The sequence below is a fragment of the Chaetura pelagica genome, unplaced genomic scaffold, assembly GCF_000747805.2.
Source record: "Chaetura pelagica isolate M959 unplaced genomic scaffold, ChaPel_1.0 scaffold12, whole genome shotgun sequence".
NCBI lineage: Eukaryota > Metazoa > Chordata > Aves > Apodiformes > Apodidae > Chaetura > Chaetura pelagica.
The window spans coordinates 4,565,884-4,589,977 of NW_009952801.1; the positions used below are offsets into that span (position 1 = coordinate 4,565,884).

At 35.0% G+C, this 24,094-nt stretch overlaps 1 protein-coding gene across 1 annotated transcript in view; it reads right to left on the reverse strand.

Moving 5' to 3' along the window:
• DGKB (diacylglycerol kinase, beta 90kDa) overlaps positions 1 to 24,094 on the reverse strand; it is a 294,394-nt gene that overhangs the window by 109,715 nt on the left and 160,585 nt on the right. The gene's annotated exons all lie outside the window — the stretch shown is intronic.

Below are 24,094 nucleotides of genomic sequence, written 5' to 3' on the forward strand. Positions count from 1 at the left end.
TAAGAAGTAGGAGATGCTTCTTGTCCAAGGTTTTCTTGAGAGCATTTTTAGATTCCAGTTCCCTGACAGGAACATAAACAGTAAGAAACATGCTGAGTCCTGGGCTGGGCTGAGAGAAAAGGAGAGCCAGCAGAACTTCAGTAGGTGAGATGAGAGGGAGGATGGACAACACAAGATATACTGAAAATAGTTACTCCTGCGTGGGCATGCAAATACAAGGTAGCTTAGTGAGAAGGTTAGTGTCAGGAGTCAGAGACAAGGCAACATCAGGATAGAGATGTCAAGCATGTTAAGAGAAAGAGATCTGAAACATTCACATCCTGATTTTTTTTTTTTTTCTATACAATTATCAGTTGCAATTACACATCAAAAGAAACAAATCTACCCCCAGTTGCGATGGATGAACATCTGCACTTTCCAGACGTTCTTTTCCACAGGATTTCTTTGCAATAGCATAGAACAACCAATCAGTCATCTAATGACAGCATTATAACCCATTATGTTCAAGAGTCAATTACTCTAAGGCCTTACAGTTTTATCACATACAATATGTCTAAATTGGATGGAATACTGTGGATCAATCAAATCCCAATTTTTATCTGAATCTGACTGTATAAGGCATCAAATTATTTATATTGGGGAGTGGGGAGGAGAACGAACAGTTAAAAATTGTAAAACATCAAATAGTTGATGAGCTCTTAAAGAATTAACTACTTCTTTCATTGATACATGGCATGTACACAAACAATATAATTGCAGTTTAAATAAAGTGTCTGGCATTTCTTCCATTTGTAACAAAGCCCAGAAAACAGCAAATACTGATTGGTCACACAGCACGTATCAGCATGTGGAACTAGCCCACATGTGAAAACGGGATTGTCACAGCAAGGACACAAAGGGTCACAGGCTATATACATCTGTAGGAAATCAGTCTTCATTACTTTGGCTGCTCATAGAACAGTTTGTTAGCATTATGTTCATGCATGGAGGTACTATCATTAATAGAGCCATAAGTTACTTTCCAGAAATAGGACACAATATATATGTAGTCTGCCTAAAGAATGAAGCAATTGCTAGAAAAGTATCTCAGATGTATTATTTACAAGTGCTACATTTTGCAGCCTCTTGACATTTGCTTGTTTGTAAAGGCTATGGCTGACAAATCTCAGTGGACAATAAAAGCATTTATTCCTACACCACTCAAAAAGAGGTTATGTTCTCTCTTATGGTCAAAATAGTTGCAACTTCATTATTGGAAAGCAAGATCTTTACTGGTTATAAGCGAGTATTACTCCAACAAAATCAATACCGTTGATTGACTGTAACAGGGGAAGTGCCATAAATATACATAAAAATTTCCTTATAATATCTGAAAGACTTTTTTTTTTTTTTTTAACAAGTCACATACTCAATAGTTTTACTAAGACTTCCGTATATCTTGAGTGGGTGAATCTGCAATTTAGTCAAGTTACATGTGAGTAGGGTTCATTCAAATACAGGCCAAAAGAGGGACCAAAATGCAAAAATTTATTCTTCAGTTGTGGTAGATAGGTGTTGTGAACAGCACCAGAAGACTGGAATGGCTCCGTCAATATTTAAACAGCATAAAAGAAGATGACAGTGAATTCCCCTAAGGGGGAAGAGGGTCTTTGCTCAGGAGCATGTGGGGATCTTTGACAGAGCTTTAAGCTAGACTTGAAGGGGGAGGTGGACAATTTCAGGCTTGCCTGTGACAAGCTGTGGGACCTGTTTCATCACTGCAGCATTGCCTGGCGATGACTGTCAGCTGAGCCTATGAACACGTGGTAAGAAAGCCTTCTGTTTTACAGAAGTTTAATAATACAACATTAAATACATAGTAGTGTTAATAAAAGCTGATTTCCACAAGTTCAGAAACCACAGGCAATACTCTTGGTCTCGGTTTGGATTCTATACTCCTAAAGATGAAAAAATATTTAAAGAAATTAAATGCAATATAATTCAATTAAGATTTTGTTTAATAGGATTTAATAAGTATATGCTACCTTTCTCTTCTTTTATCAATAAAGGTCAGCCACTGCCTTCAGTTTTGAGTGCCATAATTTAAAATAATACCTTCAATAAAAGCCTCCTTTTAATTTCTTCATGTAAACCCCCATTTTTTTTTCCTACCATAAGAATGAAATGTCCACATTAGCTTAAAGTAAAATCATAGAGGGAACTTTGATATGACTAATTTAAAATTAACATTTTAATTAAAAAATACAGACATCTGTGATATATCCATGACATCTCTAGTGTATGTTTGTAACAAACAACTAGGATTTCTCTGAAGATTTTTTTTTTCTTGATATTTAACATATGTAACCCTTATCAGCTGGTGAGCTGCTCCTTCCCCTTCATTTTCTGACTATATATTGGCCACAGATAAATAAAGATTTAGGTTAGATATTTGCCAGCATTACAGATGCCACCAAGTTGCTTGAAGTGGCACTCTTGTTCACATAATCAAAACTGAAATCAATCATTAACCTGGGAATTTTTACTTCAGGACAGAAGGAGTGGGGATTTTATTGCTATCTTAGCAGCACTGACCACAATCTTCCTTCTGGGTACATCTGGCTGGGTTTTTGTGATCACTTGTGCTTGTTGTTGCTGTTGGTTGGTTGGATTTTTTAATTCCTCCTATTGTAGGGATATAGGACTGCTTGTACTTATGATCACATCTGTATTCCTTCTGTTGCACAGTATGGGTCTCTTATTATTTGTCTTAAATTTCTGGTAGCAGGTATGGAAGTATGTAATAGTACTCTGGATCTGATGCCCTGTGGACATATTTGAGTAATTTTATTGCATTTTCATCTGTGACAGCAACTGACTGACTTTGATGTCCCAGATGTTTCCTTCAGTTTCTATCTTCATAAATAATAATAATAATAATAAAAATACAGAGCAACACTTCCCTTCTAGATTTTTACATCTAGTTTCTGGCCATCAGTAGTTCAGAGACTTTCTGCACTAGAAATTTCAACTAGACTATAACGTTAGCTCTTGATCTCCATCTTCCATCCATTTGCTTAAATGCAATCTCATTCTGTGGATTGCCAGTTCTAAGTCAGGAGGATCTGAACTACTCCCTCAGGTTATTCTTTCTGAATATTTTATTAAAAATATGTTTTTATTACTATAGTAAAAAGAAATTGAAAACTAATAGATTTAACTCTGCTATCCACAATAAACCTTTGGATGGATATTTAATGAGAATGTGAATATCTAGGATAATCAAACAAAGCAGATTCCCTAACTAGCATAGGTTACTGAGAGAGGAAATCCTGCATTTCTTACTCTGACAGTTTCCATAAAAACAAAAAGAAAATTTTTGTTATCCTATAATCTAGTCAACTCACATTGTCTATCAGATCTTACAAGATATGCTTTCCTTCTGACTCAATATGATGAACTCCCTCCCTGTCACATTCATTATCAAAGCTCACACTGCAGATCAGCAGCTTCATTAGGATTCCTGTTTTATATTTACAAGGAATTAGCTTTCTGTAGCCAAACCAGTAATAAACTCCATTGGTAATGTTATTAGACAAGTAGGGCAACCCAGATTACAGATCTGACTGTGACACCAAAATTGTGCATATTCTAAATTGCCATTTAAAATAAATGGGATGAGATGATCAGTAAGACTATTTAAAAACCCCCAACACCTAAAGTAACAAAATACCTTACATGAAAAAAGAAAAACAAACAAACACCAAAACCAAACCAAACCAACACAACCAAACAAAAACCATCAGAGCAGGTCCTGCAAGAGAATATTCACTATATTCACACTTCTTTTCTGGCACAGTTTAAAATACTTGCTGGGAAATTCACTACAAATGTGTTTTGTGTATTATATTTCCAAATTGTTTTATGACACCCCAGAAGGTATAAAGGGACAGATTTGCACCCATATAGAAAGCAGAGTCCTGGCACCACTGCCGCGCAGTGTGCAAATCTGAAGGAATGCTCATCTTCCTGGGGCTCTCTGGGAGCCACTGTGAAGACTCTCTGCCTGCTTTAGCTTCTTCATCTGAAGATGAACTGCTGTGGGGTTAATCACAATAATTATGTACTTTCTCCCTCTCTAAGAAGCATTATTTGCTCTGCATCTCAGACTGGGGATTGTGAAGAATGAAGTTGAGCCTGTGCATCTGCTGTTTGCTGAGTGCTGACTTAATCTCCTCCTGTCCTGCTGTCCCACATAATTATTTTGTGGAGTGTGGGTGAAGAGGAAGACCTGGATATTGTGTGTTGTTTTGTTTTTTTTTTTCTCCAGACATGTTGTTTAAGCCATTTCTGGAATTGCTGTCTTTTTATGTCCTACTTTGCCTCGCTGAGGAGAGATGGACCCACCCTTACAATGGCATAAAACTGAAAGCATGTACAACCTGAATTAAAAACTGCATGAAGCAAATAGTATCAAGTTTCTCATTAGAAAATATTTTTTATTTACCAAATGTGATTGCACATGCAAGCTTTATTTAACTAGTTTATTATTTTGATTGCATACCTCCAAAATATGTTTTCAACTAAGGTAATTGTGTTAATTTGCATTTTGAAAGGGCACCTTTGCAAAACTGAGCATTTTATGAAAAAAAACTGCTGAATCAAAAGAAATTCACACACAGAGTTGTAATAATTACCTTCAATATTAACATTCACTAGAAAAAAAAGAAAATAAAAAAGTGCAAATCTTCTAACTCCAATATGAATAAAAAATGGAACAAATAACGGATTTTCAGTGGGATTGATATTAAAATTAATTATGTCTTGTATTCAGGGAATTCTTAAAAACAAGACCTGAACCAACAAGATGTGGTAGAGGGAGAACACCCTCCCTCCAGTCCAGAGATAGAAACAAATCAACTCTCCTCACCAGCAGTTGATCAAGTGATGGGTGTTCAGCAGAAATTTTAACAATACATTGCACTGCACATGCCTTCATTTTATGGAGAGGTGATTATGTATTTTTTTCCTTAAACTACTGGTCAAGGCTATTTTTATAGGTTTGGATTTTATTATTTTTTTTTCTTTTTACAAGTCAGTACATAGAGACTTATTTTGATTAAATTGAAGTGCCCTTAATGCAATTGCAATCTTTTTGACTTAGGACAAACTACATAGAAGTAAACATTTTTATCACTAGGTAACTTTTTAATCCCTAAAATAAAACCTTAGAAAGTTACATTACATTAACAGAAAATAGAATGAACAGTTAAAATCATGTGGATTTTGAACCTAGACAACTCTAAAAGACTACTGATTAGTGAGTGCTGCCAAACTTTCCCTCTGAACTTTGTACACCCATGAAAAGGGTGAATATCACGTGATGTCTATGATCTCTTCTTGGGTCTTGTTCATACACATGCCTCTGTACAAGAGAACCACAGCACCGATGCTGCTTTTTGTGCCTCTAGAGTCTGCAGAACAGAGGCAAGAGAAGACCATGATATACAGAATCATACTGGCATATCACCACATTTGTCGGCCTCTACAAATGACAGAGGCTTACTTAATCTATAAATAGTATTAAATGCAATCATCCAATAATACAGATATTAAATAATTTGTTACACACAAAACTGGAACGAAAAATCCAGATGAGCAAAATAAAATGTCCCTTTTGATATATTCACAGTTGACTAGTTTAATATGTGAAATCTCATAAATTAATTAGATTCTTCCCAATCTGATAAGTTGCGTCACAGTACTGCTGATATAGACAAGATTAAAAAAAAAGGGGATGTAGCAGTCTGCCTTGTTATCAGTGTGTATGTTGTCACAGCTTCTCAGTGAACTGTGACTGAGACGTATTAGCAGGTCAAAAGGGCAAAGCTCTTCAATTTTTTACAGTTCTAGAAAATAGATGACATTCAAAGAAAAGCTTAGTCTTAGCAGGGGATCAAACCAAGTCATTTTTTTGTATACACACATTCTTAAAGAAGGAAAAAGAAAACAAACAAATGCAGACTCTGTTGTTAAAAGGCTCTACTTCATGCTAGGCTTCTTCTATATATTTATTGTGTACAATTTACTGCTTAAACCCCCTATAAAGCTCACACAATGATTTGGGTAAAACCAGAAAGAAAAGTGCTATGACTCTTGCTTCCTGGAGAGGCAGACGTTGGGCCAGAGGTGAGACTTCAATGAATTATACTCGTAAGTACCCATCAATTATAGATAACAGTATAGTTAGATGCATTATTTCATCTCAAATTAGGGCGATGAATTGGGCATTCATAGGAGCTATCTCCAGCAGTTTTATGAAAACGCTGGCAGCTGAATGAGGTTGGAACTGACTATATCTTTTTTAAAGAAACAGATAATTAAGTATCTCCCAATCATCTGGCCTCGTTGTCTCCCCTCCTTTTCAAAAGGTTAACACTTGAATGCTTTAAAATCTGAGTAATAAGGAAAAGATGTGGTGACCTGCTAAACTTTCTAACCTTTATGACTCTCTAAGACATTTTTAACATTTAAAGTCCCATAATAATTTTGCTAATGATTAATATTTTTTCATTTAGGAAAGCCCACTCCGCTTGCCTTCTGTGGCATGATGAAGACTCTGGATAGCTATGAAATCAATAGAGGAAACACAACATAATTAGTAAGTTTGTTGAAAGACAGGTCAAGGGAGAACGTTTACTATATATTTCTATTTCATAAACTCTTTTCTCAAATTACATAACATTTTTCACTACTGCATGTGTTTCTAGAATACATAAAAAGGATGAAATTTCCTTTGCTAGCCTGCCTTGGGCTGAATTTCAGAGGACATCATTTCAGTCCCATGAAAATTATTTACATCTTTATATACCTGTTTGACACTCCTTGAAGACCTCATCTAAGGTCTTCTGTATTCATGAGCTGTGAGAGGGAAATAATAAACATAGAGCTAATGATGTAAATATCATTGAAATTCCAATTATCTTCCTTAGTAATTCTGCAATTCTACGGTATTTAAGCACAAATTATTATTTGAAAGACAAAGCCTGGCCTCTAAAGGCTACACTAAAACTAGAGATGGGGCAGGATACTAAGGATCCATGAGCATTTTCTCTTTCAATTTCTTACTACCTAGAAATGCTTTGGAGTTGAAGCTGAGTCTCAATAAACCATCTACTTGCCACATGGCAAGGTTTCCTATGTTAGGAAAGCCAGTTCAGGCAATCCTACCCAGAGCTGTGACAGGATTTCTTCTCTTTCATGCACCTACAGGTTCTTTCAAATTGTGGAGAAATTGGGAGCCTACAAGTTGATGGGTGTCCGTCATGCTCCTCCAGTAAAGTTTAAGTTATGGAATTTTGCAGATGGCATATGTTCAGAATCCTTTAGACAGGATTTGAACAGGTACTCCTGCTGTCTTTATGCTGTCTGCATACTTACAAAAGACAAAAGTTCTAATGGAAAAGCCTGGAGTACACCTCCTCAGGCTTTGGATTCTGGAGATCAAGATTCAGTACTTATCCCTAGAACACCCCACCTGTATTACCCCTTCCCTCAACATGAAAAAAGAAGCATTTTCAGTTAATGACTGTTGCCTTGGGGAATTACGTAGTTCAGATATCTTTTTTAAAAACTCAGGTTTTTTAAAGTCTTATAAGCACTTCCTGTCCAACAAAAAATATCTATAATAAAATGTTACACACTGAAGTAGCTATGTACCTTTATGATTGTTGTGAATGGTCTACTTAGAAAGGGAAAACTCTGGTCATTCATATCTAAATTGCTGACCTGTATTCTTACAGAGCCATTATTGATCAATTTCGGGGCAAGAGCACAGGGTAATCTTTGTGAGATTATTTACTTCAAATTATAAGGAAATTTGGTGGAAAGGAAAGGAAAGGAAAGGAAAGGAAAGGAAAGGAAAGGAAAGGAAAGGAAAGGAAAGGAAAGGAAAGGAAAGGAAAGGAAAGGAAAGGAAAGGAAAGGAAAGGAAAGGAAAGGAAAGGAAAGGAAAGGAAAGGAAAGGAAAGGAAAGGAAAGGAAAGGAAAGGAAAGGAAAGGAAAGGAAAGGAAAGGAAAGGAAAGGAAAGGAAAGGAAAGGAAAGGAAAGGAAAGGAAAGGAAAGGAAAGGAAAGGAAAGGAAAGGAAAGGAAAGGAAAGGAAAGGAAAGGAAAGGAAAGGAAAGGAAAAAAGACTTAATTATATTAAAAAAATATTTTATCAATCCCTTCATGAATGAGTATACTATATTAATCTAGTGCTGTTAAATCAGTCAGTATTGCATCCCTTTCTGTAAATGACTGAACATTTGTCCTTTTTGGTATGTATATTTAGCACACTAGAAAAAATATTCCTCCATTTCTTCCATAATGGTAATAAAAAGAAACTGATTATTTTTCACTTGTCCATAAAAAACGTCCCCACAGCAACCTGAATTTGATTAAGCTGGTATATCAAATATATATATGGAACTGTGCACACAAAGTAGAGCTTACAAGAACTTATGTACAAACTAGATTACTGGAATATTTAATAACTCAGTGAGCCCTTGCCAAGGAAACACTTTTTTCTGCATTCAGTTATTTGAAATTGAAATAATTTCTAGCCAGAACACGCCGTTCTTTTAGCGTTGAAATCAGAGCTCCTTTATCAACACACTGATCATAGCTGCTGTAATGAAACATCTCAGACCTTGAAAGTTTCCAACACACTGATGAAATACGAAGGTATATTTGAGAAAACAGTTTTTGTTCTTTAGTACAAGACTAATTTCACATCTGTTGTAAATAAAAGTAAACCCAAAATAACAAACAATCCTCTTCCCCTCCTCATACAATTACTTTGTCCAACTCTACAAAAGAAATTCTCAATCTTATTAAAAGTGATGAAAATGGAACACTTAAAGGCACTTTAAATGGTCTTAGCTTGCACACTTCCCACCTTGGGCTTAGGCATGGAAGTTAGTTTTAAAAGACATTTAATACTGCATGAATCCCAAGCAAAGAAAATTGGCTTCAGTGTTTTAAAACTTAAGGTCAGTGGATAGTGCACTGATGCAATTGTGACAGACATGAGACTCGATTGCTTAGATGTGAACCACTCATTTCACATTCATTGTTACATTCACATTTGTTGCTTTATTGGAGTCTAGACTCACCAAAAAACCCAGGGTGTGTGTGCTCTACCTCAACAGTAACTGCATTTAGTTTTGTTTAAAATAGAGAATTAATCACTGCCAGTACCTTCTTTTTTTTTTTTTTTTTTTTTTTTTTTTTCTGACAGTGCTTCAAGTTTGCAGTGGAATTAGAAAATGATTGTTAATTTACACATACAAGATAATTTTATATGACTTAAAAAAGATTAAATGGAACAATCAGGAGTGACAGTGGAAGAAATTAAATCAGGATATGAATGAGCGCTGTTTTATACTGTAGGTGTTCCTGCAAAATCTAATGCTAATACCGAAACTCATCAGTTAATCACTTCCCATATACTTTTTCAAATATTAACCTTTTAAAAAGTTGAATTAGCTTAAGAATAACTTGATATATTATTAGGATTCATTTAAAAAGTCCATGCTGAAAAAGAATGGTTCTCTTTTTAAAAACAGTTTTTAATTATGATGAGGCTTATATGAAGAGGAAAATATATTTTAACAAGCATCCACACAAGTGGTCTGATTATGTTATTCTAATCTGCAAACCTAATTATCACCTTCTTATGGAGTACAAGAAACAGCTTTAGAAGAAAATTAATGTATCCTATCAGTGGGACAGTTTGTCACTTTATTAAATAATCATCTTCTTTGCAAATAAAATTGTTAGAACCTTCATTGTATTAAGGAAAAAATAAAAGCTCCCACACCATTACATATTAACTTCCCACCGTTTCTTTAATGGTGTATTAAGCCTTCACTGTGGTGGATTATGAAGTACAAATGAGGATATCAACTGATTCTAAAACTGTAAGAAACAAATTGGTTCTGTGTGCGTTTTTTATTACTATGAGCTATAATTTAGCAAACATTTAAACTGTTTTCACTAGTTTCCAATGTAGAAAGTGTATACTAAATGCAAAATAGATAACGTATTCTTTTTTTCCTCTTTTTGATCTAAATAATAAATTTTGGGGACAAAACTGACATCTCACTGTGTCTATCTCTTTTTTATTGAATCATATCATAGAATCATAGAATGGTTTCAGTTGGAAGGGACCTTTAAACACCATCTAGTTCCAACCTCCCTGCATGAACAAGGACACATTTTTTCTGTAAAATGGAAAATTCACATTCTATATTTCAATCTAGAAGACAAAAGAATCCCAAGCATGATCTGAAGAGTTCCCATAGATGCCCCTGGAAGTAATCTTTAGACTGATCTATGGCATGAGAAGTGAAAATCCTGACAGAAATGTTTAATCCATCATTATATAAAATACCTTTCTGCCTAACAACATAATTTCATCAATCTTCAAAGGCCTTCTGTACAGTAATCACTAAATGTCACAGCTTGTGAATATGTACAGGAATATGGCTTGTAAGTATGTACAAGGTCATACTTGTCTGGCCTGTAATTAAGAAATCCAATTGGGCTCACCAGTAAATAAAGATTTTCATTCACTGGTTATTGCAGTCAAAAACTACCATGCAGGTTGTTGCCTTTGTTTTTTGCCCCTCTCAGGATACATATAACAGCTTCCATGTAGAGCTATCATGGATATTTTTTAGCTCTCTTTGATTAAGCTATACCATTCAGTGAAATTATGCCAATTTTAATGGAATTTTCATCTAGAAAAAGTTTTAAACTAACAGACAGAATATCAGCTTAAAGCTACATAAGAAAACATACTTAGCTACCCCTTATTAACTCTCTCTGGTGAGTACATCACCCAGGATTTAGGCAACACATTTTGTGTGTATATTTGCACTAAAGGCTTGAACTTAATTTCCAACATCTCAGGCAAGTGCTCTTCTTACTTTTGCAATTCTGGCCATGGTTTTCAATGTTACCTGCTGGAGTTCCACCCTGGCAGCAGGAAAGCAGAATGAAGAAGCTCTTGGACAGACCTAATCTGTATCTACCAGTTTCAAGCAGACCCGTTGCTCTACTTCACATAAACAAAACAAAACAAACTTGGTCTTTTCCAAGCTAAACAATTTGATGATTCTACGATTCAAACAAGCACTGCAGTTCTGAGGATAACAAAACCTGAGGGAGAGGCAAAGCCCCCTTTCTGTCACTGAGGCTTCAGCAGGTTCTGATTTCTTAATCCAAATTCACCATCTCTTACATAGGAAAAATATTATCATATCAGGGAAATTATTTTCTGCCCAGCACTATCATCTGAGGGAACCTTACTAGCTCCGCATTTTTTCCTCCTTCCAGATAGCAGGATGTTTTGCCCTCGTAGGCATTCAAGAATATCATAGGGTAGAGAACTCAGGCTTCCATTCTTTCCATGTATTAAATAATTCCTTTTTTTAACCATATACAATAATATAGAAGTCATAAAAAATATAAAGCTTTGAGCTGTCATAAAACTTCGGATATTCTATCCATACAGAAAATTTTTTAAAAATCCTGTGTGTCTTGTAATCAGAAAGACAGCTCAAACTGGTCATGAGAGTCAGTAATTATTTAATTCATAAAACTGTCATTCTGGTTATAAATAACATTTATATTCTTTGTGAGGAGAAGCCTCAGATATAAAGATACTGATTTTCCTTACATATTATCTGATACAGTTAAAAGTTCACCTCCCATGGCTTGTAGGTAAGGTATATTCAGCCATCAAAACGTCCAATATTCTGTGACGTTATACAAGGGGCATTACCAGTAGTCTGTAAAATAAGACAATCAGTCTGAAATATTGCAAGGTTACTTAATTTTAATGTACAAGACAGTATTAGAGTTCATTAAACAATCCATAATGTCAAATGATAAACTATACCTTTCTGCATTTTTTTAAAATTTATAAATGTGAAGATCAAAAGCATGTCTGGTAATGAAAGGTGAAAAATAAAAAAGCTCAGAGAGATCAGGATTTCAGTGAAACAGTGGCTGATCTATTAGAACTAATTTTTTCCCAACAGGTTTGGGCTTATCCCCAGATCTAAATTCTTAGAGAACAGAACAAGATCTTATTCACAGTTATGTGTTTCAGAGTGCTCTCAAAAAAGCATGAAATTTATTAATTCTAGAAAAGTAGGTAGGAGAGCAGTTATTCAGTCTGCAGTGGCATCAATACCTTGCCTCATACTTCTGAACAGACTTTAGTGAGGAAGGAACACTTACAAAAACCTTAATGTGACTGTCCCATTTTTTACAGGAAGCGTTAAGACTTTCATCCCTATTTGGTTATAAATAAAGAAGATTGCTCATCTAGAAGCCCTCATGGACTGCACTGTGCACCAAAATCTTGGCACAGAAACTGATTATGTCCTTTCCCAGGCCACCAGTTTTAGAGTGCTACCAGTTCAGGCTACTAAAACTGGCATGCTTATGCTTTGATTACTTAACTTTAAATTGTGAAAGAGCATTCTGGTAGAAGTGTACACCAGATGCAGCTGTGCACCATCTTAAAACTCCATAGAGAAGAAAAGTATTACAAGAAATACAGACATTATATAATAAAGACTTCAGAAAAAAATATAAATAGACCAAAGAAAGCAACACTTAAGACTTCTAGTAAGAGACATGGCTGAAAAGCACTTCCCTCTTGCTCTGTTAGCTTCTCAGTTTCCTTTTTTATTAAAATACTAAACCATGAGCATTAAGCAGCTCTTAATTTAGCTTTATAATAAAAATTGAAATCCTTCTTAACCAAGAGTATAGTGTTGAAATCTGTATCCTTGATTATTTTATAAAGAACAAAGTAAAGTCAAGACAGACAAGGACAAAAAAAAAAAAAAGAGTAAAAAGCAGAAATAGAAACTAGAGCAATTGTAAGATGTCAGAAGAAGGAAAAAGTAGGCAAAAGATCAATGAGCCTTTTAGTGAGAACAGACTTTTAAGTTAAAATTTCATCTTAAAGCCTTTCTTCACTTGAGACAGCTACAAAAACATTTGGTAAGGATCAAGGTATTATGTGGGAGACTAGTGGTTACTCGCTTGTGATCCAGTGTACTTTGCCACTACACTTTTCATCCCATAATTCAGCTGCATCGCCACTGTACACTGGAGCACACTTCCAGGATTGCAGAGCTAGTGCTAATTGAGATGGCTCTGAGAACACAAGCAAGACAGTCACAGGGTATTGCTTTGTGCTTGAGGTAGTCTAAACCTACTCTAAACCACAGGAGAATGTGTGGTTGTGTGCTCCACACAAATGCTGCAGTGGCATCCAGCCTGGAAACAGACCTGCAGTTGATTATGCAGGAGGCCAGGGGTGACTGTCCATGAATGACTTCGAGAAACTGGCAGAGTCAGAGAAGGGTCAGAATAGCCCTGACAGGCATCTTTTTTTCTGTAACTCTAAGCAGTTGCCTCTTTGGCAATGCTTGCTGTGTCTAACATGTCTCTACTACAGGGACTGTTTTGCATCAAGCCTAAACACACTATAACTTCAGTGTCTTTTGCCATTGTAGGTAATGTCAAAGGAGCTTTGAAAGATAGAAAGAAGACTATTGTGTGCACTTACAAATTATGCCAGATTACAAATACTTTAAATTAGATTAGTTTTCTTATTCTATATTGAAAAATTCACTTGAGAATCTCTTGATCTGCTATGCAGACATCAGTATGCTACCCATAAACCATCACCTTTATAGCAGAACTAATTTTGTTCATGTGAATAAAGTAGTGGATAAATTTTGTTAGTAATTAAAAACTTAGTCTTTTACCAGACTTCAAACAGTACAAAAATGTCTCTTCGGAAGGCTAGTGCCTTGGCAACCTGGTGACAGAGTCAAATTCCCACCTGCTTACTTGTTTTCTGCCTTTCTGCTGTAGCTGCAAACTGTGACATTGGTAGTTGCACCATAATGCAGCTGCTATCTTGTTGTTTAGTGATTAAAACACTTTCCAAATAAGTAACAGAGTGCATCTGATTGCTCCTTGTCAGAAGGGGGAAACTGAACCTCAATGTCCTCCATCCTGGCTGAGTGACCTCACTATGAAGCCAGTAGTATAAAAATAGTCCCAGGCCCGGCTGGTGGGCAGCTTTGCTGCCACAACATTTTATGAAGCACAAGTCCTACTCATCCAGGTCAACCCTATTTGGGTTTAATTTTTAGAACTCCACAACAATTTGACAATTAAATTTATGCTGCCAAGCCACTTTCACAGAACATTTGTACTCCAATTCTCTACGAAAGCAGCTAAACATACTGAAGATTTCATTCAGAGTGAGTTGTCAGCTGCCTTATACCAGAAAGAACACATTTCTTTGATTAACACACTTTTTTCTTCTTTGAACATCAACAAACTCTTGATAAGGAATTAGATTGACAGCTTAACATAGCCTTCAAGGCTTTACTATCAAAATTCAAATAACTTAAGAATCTTCTTCTACTTCTGCTGCCACTGTAGTTATTAATTTATGACCATAACTAACAGAAAAGATCTAAGAAGTATTTTAGATCATATAAAAAATAAATCAATGCTGCCCTTGTTTTTAATATATTGTGAGCACAAATATTCTAACCACAGAGAAAGTTCTTCGGTTGGCCATTATACTCCCAAATCACAAGTTACTGTTCCAAAGAGCATTTGATGCCTTTAGACATCTTCATAATTGGCTCAGAAATAGCATGCTGCAAGAAAGGTTAGCAGACCTTGCTGTTCCTCATATGGACAAATCTTTATTAAAAAAAGCATAACTGAAAGTTTCTCAAGAACCAGGAAACCACATTACTTGCAGCTGTTCTCTAAGTCTAATTTGAACAAAAAAAAAAGGCAAATCTAACAAATGGCCTGGCCTCTTCTTCTGACTACTAAATTAAAATCCTAGGCAGCTTTTACCATATATACCTATGTCATGTGGATTCAAATGATACCTTTGTCCTGAATTTCAGGTACATCAGGAAAACAATTTTATGTGAATTCAATATTATGCTTAAATACTGTATTAATTTCATAACCTAAGAAAAAAATATTGTTTGCATATCTAAGCACACTTCCAGGGCTTGAAACCGGATATAATTTGAAAATTTTCCAAGCCTAATAAATTCCAAGTAATTACTTGGTAACAGTTTTTATGTCCAATGATTTTCTGCTTTTTACGTTGTGACTTATTTTATGCCATGACATACCACCACACCACAAGCATCTGGCTCATCCTCACAACCACTGAGCAGTAAATGAAATAAGAATTCTGCAATTACTGTTCATTAAAACTTTGAGATATATAAAATGATATTGTTCCCCACATGTTTCTTTGCCTGTCTTGTATCCTGTCTTAAGTTTCCTCAGAGCCTTTTCCTGGGCCTTTTGAGCTGAAAGATGGGGGTATTCTGATCTTTTAGCCAACTGTCTGCCACATACCTTATGATCTTGATGTTGATCTGAACCCTTTTACCGAAATAAGAGCTGAACATTGCAGAGGACTCAATAGAGACAGGTAACTTATATACAATGTGTGTTTCCAGAAATACTGAGTAGAGGCCTAAATAAATACAAACACGTTTTGTCGGACCAGGTTAGCAACGTGTTTTAAGTTCCCACAATTTCTCTGTCTGACAAAGGAAAAAGCTGAAAGCAGGATACTAGACTCTGACCACTGGTGAGACAGCAAATGAATAGTTTCTACTCTTCTTCAGAAGCAGATGTAGATCAATAGTCACCAATCATTCAGCAATATATTTACAAGAGAAGACAGACGGGTATTCTTTCAGTTCCATGCTAGTACATGACATTATCCTAAAATGAGTAAGCCTGTCTTAGGAAGGGCAAGAACATAAGAAATAATATGATTTAATCTCAAAAGACATAAATGACCAAAACAGTACTCCCAAAACACATCAGACCTCCTGTTAGGCAGATTACAAAGCACGGTGAAGGAAAATCAGGCAATATCACTTTAAACTACTTTTATCTTTCACTAAATTTGCCCTCAATAGTAACAGTGTCACATATCAGAATAAGCAACAGATATTCCCTGTAAACCACCAAGACAGCCAACATACTTGATGTTTTTTGTTTAGTACTTCTTTCTGATAACGTCTTTAAAGATGTGTAGCGATTTCACACACACTCATACACACAAAAGATACTGAAAAAATCAATATTTTGGGTACAAGCATATAATACAAAATATAAAGTTAAAATTTATATTTAAAATAAAATACAATTAAATTAAAAAATATGTAAGTTAGGTATATCAGTGATAAAGAGATTTGATACTAAGACAAATACTTCTTTATTTTTATTACATACATATGTTATTATTAGGTGAAATAAGAAGAAGCACTAGTTATTATTTTACAACTAACTAAATATCAAAATTACCCTGAAGACAATGTTAGCAACAATGCAGTTTTAAGAATAGGTACTATCATATAACTGCATGTGTTATACAATTATCAAGCAAACGTATTGCGTGAAGCGCTCTGCATTATTAAAAATAGCATTAAAAAATATTTTCTTTGGAAGCATATATCCTGCTTTAATAAAATGAAGATATACATCAGAAGTCACTAAGAACTTTACCTGAGGGATATCCACAGGATTGATCTTATTTTTGTACTTTACTATATACATGAATTTAGAAATACCTCTAGCTTTGCACGTTTCTTAGACAGGGCTATGTAACCCATTGCAATAAACACAAGACTTGAAATCAGATCACAAAGCAGTATGATGGTTCACATGAAAATACATAGACACGAGCCAGGAAACTAAATTTAAACAAAATAAAGAGGAAGTGATGGTGATGGTGACAGAGGCTCTTTATTAGATACATTAAGTACTTAAAATCACTTCAGTTATATAATCAGCAAAGATAAGAACTACAGGTTATTTAATCAGGGGCTGGAATGTTGGTTGAAAGGATTACTTTTCAGGTAATTATTAAAAAAATAGTTTTGAACAGCAGTGTTGAATTTTTTTTATTTTTTTTTCAGGGTTAGGAGAATTGGCTAAATTCCTAAATAAAATATTTCCAATTACCTAAGCCTCCCTCATATGGCATAAACTAATTTGCAATTTCAGAATGTAGAGTTAGAAGCCTAGGATATATTACTTGTAAGATTCTAGACCTCAAGTAAATCTAGGACTCAGTTTGTCATGACATAAGGCAAAGCACAAGGCAAGTAAAGGCACATGCTGTAAATCATGTCAGGCCATGCTGCACTAAAGGAGTTATTTGGGTGCTCCTCATTAACTATGGATACTGTAGTATATGCCTGGATAACAACATTATCTAAAAATAGGGGCTTAATTACTGGAATTAAAGGATTAAAATAAAAGCCCCATAAAGTACCCATAGATCAGAGTAAAGGTTTTCATGTTATGATTAAAGTTTAATTTCTTTGTGCTAAAAAATAATGTGTTTATGTTTATTAAATAGGAAGCGTAACATTTATTCCTTAACAATTAATTTCATTGCTTTAATGGCTTGGATATTGCCTATAATACTATATGTAGGTGCAAACGTGACTGGATTTTGAAAGAAGGCTTTGTTGGTTTTGGAATATATATTAGAAATGGCTGCTGTAAACATGACATATATCCACATGAAACTTATGTAAAGATTTGTCACTTACCTCAGAGATTTGAAGATTGACCCAAAGTTAAGTTTCAAAATCAGCTTCAAGTTTACATTGTTTGTCTTCACTAGTTCTGATTATAAATTTCCATCCAAAAAAGGAAGCAATATTTGATAAAAACAATTGTATCACAATGCATTTTATTGTGCTCATGAAAAGGAGGGAAAATAACCTTATTAATTTATATAGACATACCTGACTGTACTTGATCAGCAAGCAATAAATGGCAAGCTGTAGTTTAGTAGTTTTGTTACAGTGTTTCTCATGTCTATTATAGACTCCATTCACATGAGAATTTACTACAAATTAAAGTAGTTGGAAAGCTTTTTCTGTCGTTGTGTTATTAATTGTTATTTCAAATGGTGTGGCTAAACAGTGAAAGAGACCCAAGATTTAACTTCTATATAGTGAAGTTTGCCTTTAATGTATTATAATAAAGGGCAGTAGTTCTAATTAATTAAAGAATATGTAGGACATCCAATAGGCACTTCAATCCATAGAAAAGGTTCAATGACCTACTCTGAGCAATGAAACATCATCTTCAGTAAATTCCTTTTCTAGCCTGACACCAGTTGAGGAAAAGTACATTTTATTGACCTTGGCCTATAGCATACGGATAGACCTATTGTGAATGAAAAGTTTGTTACTTGCAGAAAGCATGCTGGGCCAATCCCTCTATATGATTGTGCACCATGTTAAACAATCCTTTCTCCTACACAGTGCAATGATTTTCACCCTTTAACATTGCTATACATTTTACTTGACAATTTCTAAAGCAACTGCTTCTTTAGCAACTGGGTATCATTACAAATCTTTAAAACGCAACTTCCCCTTAAAGGAAAAATATTTATGTATCTTGTCAGTATTAACAGTAAAGATTTGAGTAATTTGTTTGTTTTTAAAAGTGCAGAATGGCAAATGTTTCACAACAGCCCCCTCCAATGAAGTGCCCAATGAACAGACAGCCCAGATCAGTATAACAGTGCAAAAGCTGACCCCATTTTAGTCCTGCAGTGGTGAATTTGACAGCTGACGACCCTGAGAATATACACATCAATTCACTGCTCTGCTTAGGGTCTGATACAGCACACTGCTTTCACAGATGGACTTTGAAGTGACAGGGACTTAGAGACATCTACTTAGAATAGTTTATACAGCACACTGCCTCTGGTCTGAACCCATGCTTCGCCAGTCACACCAGTCCCCCAGATAGTCACTAATAATGCTTAAGAGAATAAGACGTCTCTCAGAGGGCCTTCACTCATGAACACATTCTAAAGAAAGGATAAAAATGTGAAATCTTGTATTAAAGAGATGTGCAGGTACTGCAAATGCAGACTGCTGTAATTTACCCTGTAGACAACAGAAATAGATAGGTTGAATCAGTATTCTTCTCCAAGTATCCTCTTTTATCCCAGCTCACTAAACTCAAGCACACATTATACACTTGAGGCATTTTTTCTAAAGATAAGCTACTACATGTTTGAAGTATGACAAAAGAACATGTTGATTCATTTTTCATTTTTCTTTCTCTCTATAAATATTAAAACAGAGTAAACTTCTATCTACAAGCCATCTCTTGCCTATGTGAAAATATTTCATGGTCTATCATAAGTATTTTTGCCTTGTGTTGCTTCATCTGATGACCATGAATGCAGTAATATTGCCTGAGTTCAGAGGTATTGCTCCCTGGAGTCTTATCCTTTTATGAAAAGAAACCTTTGGGTTCAATGGGACAGGTAACAGATGTTTGCAATCTGGTCTCTCTGTGGGGCTAGTGTCTTCTTTTTAAGAGTTCTCAGCTCAGACACAACCAGGAAGGGAGGAGAGGTGGAAGGAAAGTGACTGAAATGTCTGCAATTCAAGTCAGGCACTTTATGTTGATTAGTAAATTCACTGCAAATATGCAGTTGTGATTCAACCCAAGAGACTTCATCACCTAAGCTGAAAAACTGGAAGAATAATGGAAATATCAAAATAGTTCTATTCTATTTGGAATAAAACAATTTGACTTCTCAGTTCAAAGCTAAATAAAGCTAAATAAAACAAAGGATAAAAACTTGTGAGAACTAAATATTTTATTTACCCCATGACAAATAATTTACTGTTAAAACTCAGGTTGCCTTATGAAAAAAGAAAAAAAAAAAAAGGTTTACACTGATCTTTAATCTGTGGTATTCAGTCACCAAACTGGTATTAGCACTTGCTCTCAAAATCAGTTGATTTGGGGAATTTCCAATATTAAAGTGGAATACCTGTGTTCTGGTTTAGATTAGAAATCTTTTGCAATACGGCCTTTGAACACAGTGCTTGCATAACAGGACTTCTTTTTTTCCTAAGGTCAGCCAAGATAGGATACTATGATGACTACATTGTATAGTGCAGTACTCAATTTTGTACACATGGGAAAACTTGGTAAATATTTGTTGATCTGCCATTTCTCCTACCTGCTCTGTCTGTAGCTTTTCCAGATTAAACCAGTGTCGCATAATGTGTAGGTCAAAACAAAAGCATAGCTTTCTTTACTCATATTCATTAAAAGAACAGTTATTATCTTGGAAATCACTTGCACAGAGTTAGTCAGTACTTTTGATTACTTAAAAATTTCCTGACAGATGAAGTGCATACCTATTGTAACAAAATAAAAGCATAATTTAGCAAGCTGTAAGGAAATGTCAAAAGTACACGGTCAAGAATATCATACAGATTGAGCTATTGGGAATAGAATCTTTTCCTGTTTTAGGATTTGTTCTTCATAAAAGAGGAATATAAACTGATGTTTGAAATCCTCAAAGATGCTGTACTTAAGACTGTAAATGCAATTTATAAATCCTACGTGATTTTACTGAGATTAATAAATATCTTTTATAGTACAGGGTGTCAGAGAGCCAAATAAGAATGCCTAATTTAACTGAATATTATTTTAGAATAGTTAATATCAATCTGAATTATATTTTTTTGAACCCATTATTTGTTTCCCTGTGCATATTCCAGTCACATTGCTTACACATCTGTTATTCCTAGCATTGAATCTATGGCGTTTACACAGATCTCCCTGCAGGGCATTCTGGCCTAACTGCATCATTATTTCAACAGTACGTCCTTGTCTAATGATACTGTTACTTGAAATTCTTTCCTTTGCAAGTTTGCTTCCCCCTAGGGTTAACTCTGCCCTTACACACTGAAATCAGAAAATCTGACACTACTCTTGAACAGGAAGGAGATGCTAGGAAGTGAACCCTGCTTTCTCAAGTACAGGGTTCTCAGCACTTCAGACCTATATAGTGGGTACTGTGACAGCTGAGATTCTGGCTTTTATGAACACATTTAAACCTTAATGCAGTGCCAGAACTGGTTTCTGATAATGTATGCTAATGATCTCAAGATACCATTACTTAAACTGGCATATTAGGATTACTTAAAATGGCATATTAGGATTCATTCTTTTGACAGAGGTGGGGATGCTTCTGTGTTCTCACTTCCATTCTTTCCTATTTGACCATCACTAGAAGAAAAAATCTTCTACAGATCCATTTTTAGAAACAAGTAATGAATATTTTAAAATAATTGTTACACATTTATGCTGAATCTTATTTGGAAAACAATATGGAGACATCCCATATTGCAGCTTACAAGTATAACATTTTCAAGTGATTAAGGCGTGCATTAAGTGTTTTTCAGTGAAATTGAAGCTTCTGAACAAAGAAGAGTCTTTTTACAAAAGAACTTGATTTCAATTTAGTAAGAGGCTGAAATAAACAGGTGCTTCACTGAAAAGTCACAATGTAGCTGCTAAGTAAATTGAAGATTTAGAAAGAACAGATAATGTGGATTTTTAATTCAGAAGTATTTATGCCTAATCTGAGATTTTCTAAAACCCACAGTGTTTAAGTATCTGCAGGCAGTTTAGAAATCCACACCTTAGTTTCTTTCCTTCTTTGTTCAACAAGTGAGTAGTACCAAGAATTTTTGTGTCCAATACCTATGAACAGTTTCAAAACGAGTTCCTAATAATTAGCCACCTACCTCCAAAGCATTCTACAATCTGGATTACTAGTCACCAAAAAGTCCTCCCAAGCCTTGGGATATGCTCTCAGCTTCCTTGTGAGAAGATAAGCAAGTACAGGAAGACTCTGCTTTCATACTCAAGTACAATGTGTCAGGAGTTTTCCTGTTGGCATGCTCTATTTACACATGAAACGTGGGATCAGTGTCAAAGAATGTGCTCAGGAATTTGAGGATCATTACCAGGAATTACTGCAAAAGTCTCCAACCCCAAACTTAACATAACTTACTTCACTGAACCAAATTACAACACCTTTGGGCTTCAAAAGACCTCTGCATGGAGCATAAACTTAAAGTTTCTCTTCAGTGAGGAAACTTTTTGCATATTCATTTTCAGAGCAGAACCTCAGTGCTTTACAAAATGGAATGATAACTGCGGGAGCTCAAACCCTTAGAAAACTGAGCAAGAGAAAACTAATAGAAAACCACAAAAGAACAGATTTTTTAAATCAGGAAATATTTACACGTGACAATGAAGGATTTTCAAATGAGTAAGTGCTACAAACTATGGAGCCCACTATGAAACTGACTTGAGCTGGACTTGCTGATCCCAAATAATTTAGATTGCACATCAAATTCCACATTCTGGTGAATAAAGTCATGTGGTTTAGCAGACATCTAAAAAAGGGTTTTATTTGCACACACTACAGGAAAACGCTGCTGCAACATATTATGGAGTGTTGCCACATGCAAACAACTGCTTGAAGAACAAACTATTCATGCACTAACTCAATTTGGAAAATTGTATTCAACAAAAATAGAAATTTGCATTTCTGCATGTTTCATTCAAATAAGAAACATTTTTAAACCTCAGTCTCTATTACAATATTTCACTCAAATCTCTGCATTATTTTTTACAAATGCATAATCTTTTTTAATAGTCTTTCAATACCTAGAGAATCATTGCTTTTTCCATGTTCTTTCAATATAGCAGTGCCAAAGCACATAGAGACTGAAACTATATATTTTTTTAATTAATTTCCTTAAGATAATGTTAGAGACATCAGGTTTCTTAAAATATAGATGAATTTCAAGGTGAGTCTGGTAGCAGATGTTATTAATGGCATATGATTTATTGTGACATGAAATCTGATCTGAAATTCATGTTATTAGCTGAGCTTTTTATAAATTATAATTGCCAACTGCTGAAAATATGTAGAAAGACCACTGATAAACTAGCTTCATTGTCAGGGCCTGGAATATCTGCATTTGCTAAATGTCCAATATCTCAAGTATTGCTGAACAAGTATAATACATTGGGATGTGCAGATCAGGCTTGAGTTTAAATCTTTTCATAGCAGAATTCTTTCAGAATGAGAAGTATTGGAGGTAGGAAGAGGGAATCTTACAAAATAAATGTTTACTGTGAAACTTCAAATGAAACATACACTCAGGGTCATAGTATGCCATTGCACAGATGCTAAACAGAATGAGTATTTTAAAAATAACAGCCCCCAACTCTGACTGTTAAATGTAAAATGTGTACTTTCAATATGAAACCAGTAATAAGTTAGACGAAATTCAAACATACTCAAACATCATTCTGTACAGCTGTAAAATCACAGCACAAAAAGCATGTTCTACCATCCTAAGGTCTACAAAGATTTGCATCTACACAAGACTTTCCAGGTCACCTCCAAGGAAAGCTAAAGAATGTCTATGGGTAGACTCACAATGTCAAAACATCAGTGTTAATAATTATTTCTACATATACTTCATTTATTCCAAATAACTCTGTATCTTGCTGTCCTCTCCCCATGTATGCTTAAATGTTAATCAAAGTTTCTGAAATGTTGCCTTTACCTATCACAATTTATGTGCTAAACTACCGAAATAAGAAGGGACAAACATAAGCATTGCATTATGAATAATCTGCTCAACAAACCAAATTTTGAAAGGTGAATTTACAGTACATGTTGTAATACATTTTTAATCTCCAGAAAAGCTCTGAGATAACATTGCAAATTCAGAAAGCAACACAAGGAACAGATGCAGTCTCATTCCTGACTTTTTTACATATCCAAAGCTGTTTAATGATAAAAGCATTTATGTGTAAAATGGCATTCACTTGCCCTTACTAAGAGTATATATGGAAAAGCCCCCTGTCAATGTACCAGTGTGCGTGTGGGAATGAAACATAAGGATCACCATCTGCAGCTGTCTAATAAGTGTTCTTCAGTGCCTAATGGCAAAGTGTCAATTCAGGGATCCTAAGATACCACAACGCATCATCTTGTCCATGCTAGTCTTACAAGACAAACATTTTGCATGTAAGAAGAGTTTATTTATATTGCTATTCATTTCAGTTGAAATACCAGATACAAAACAGTTATACTAGAAGAAGTC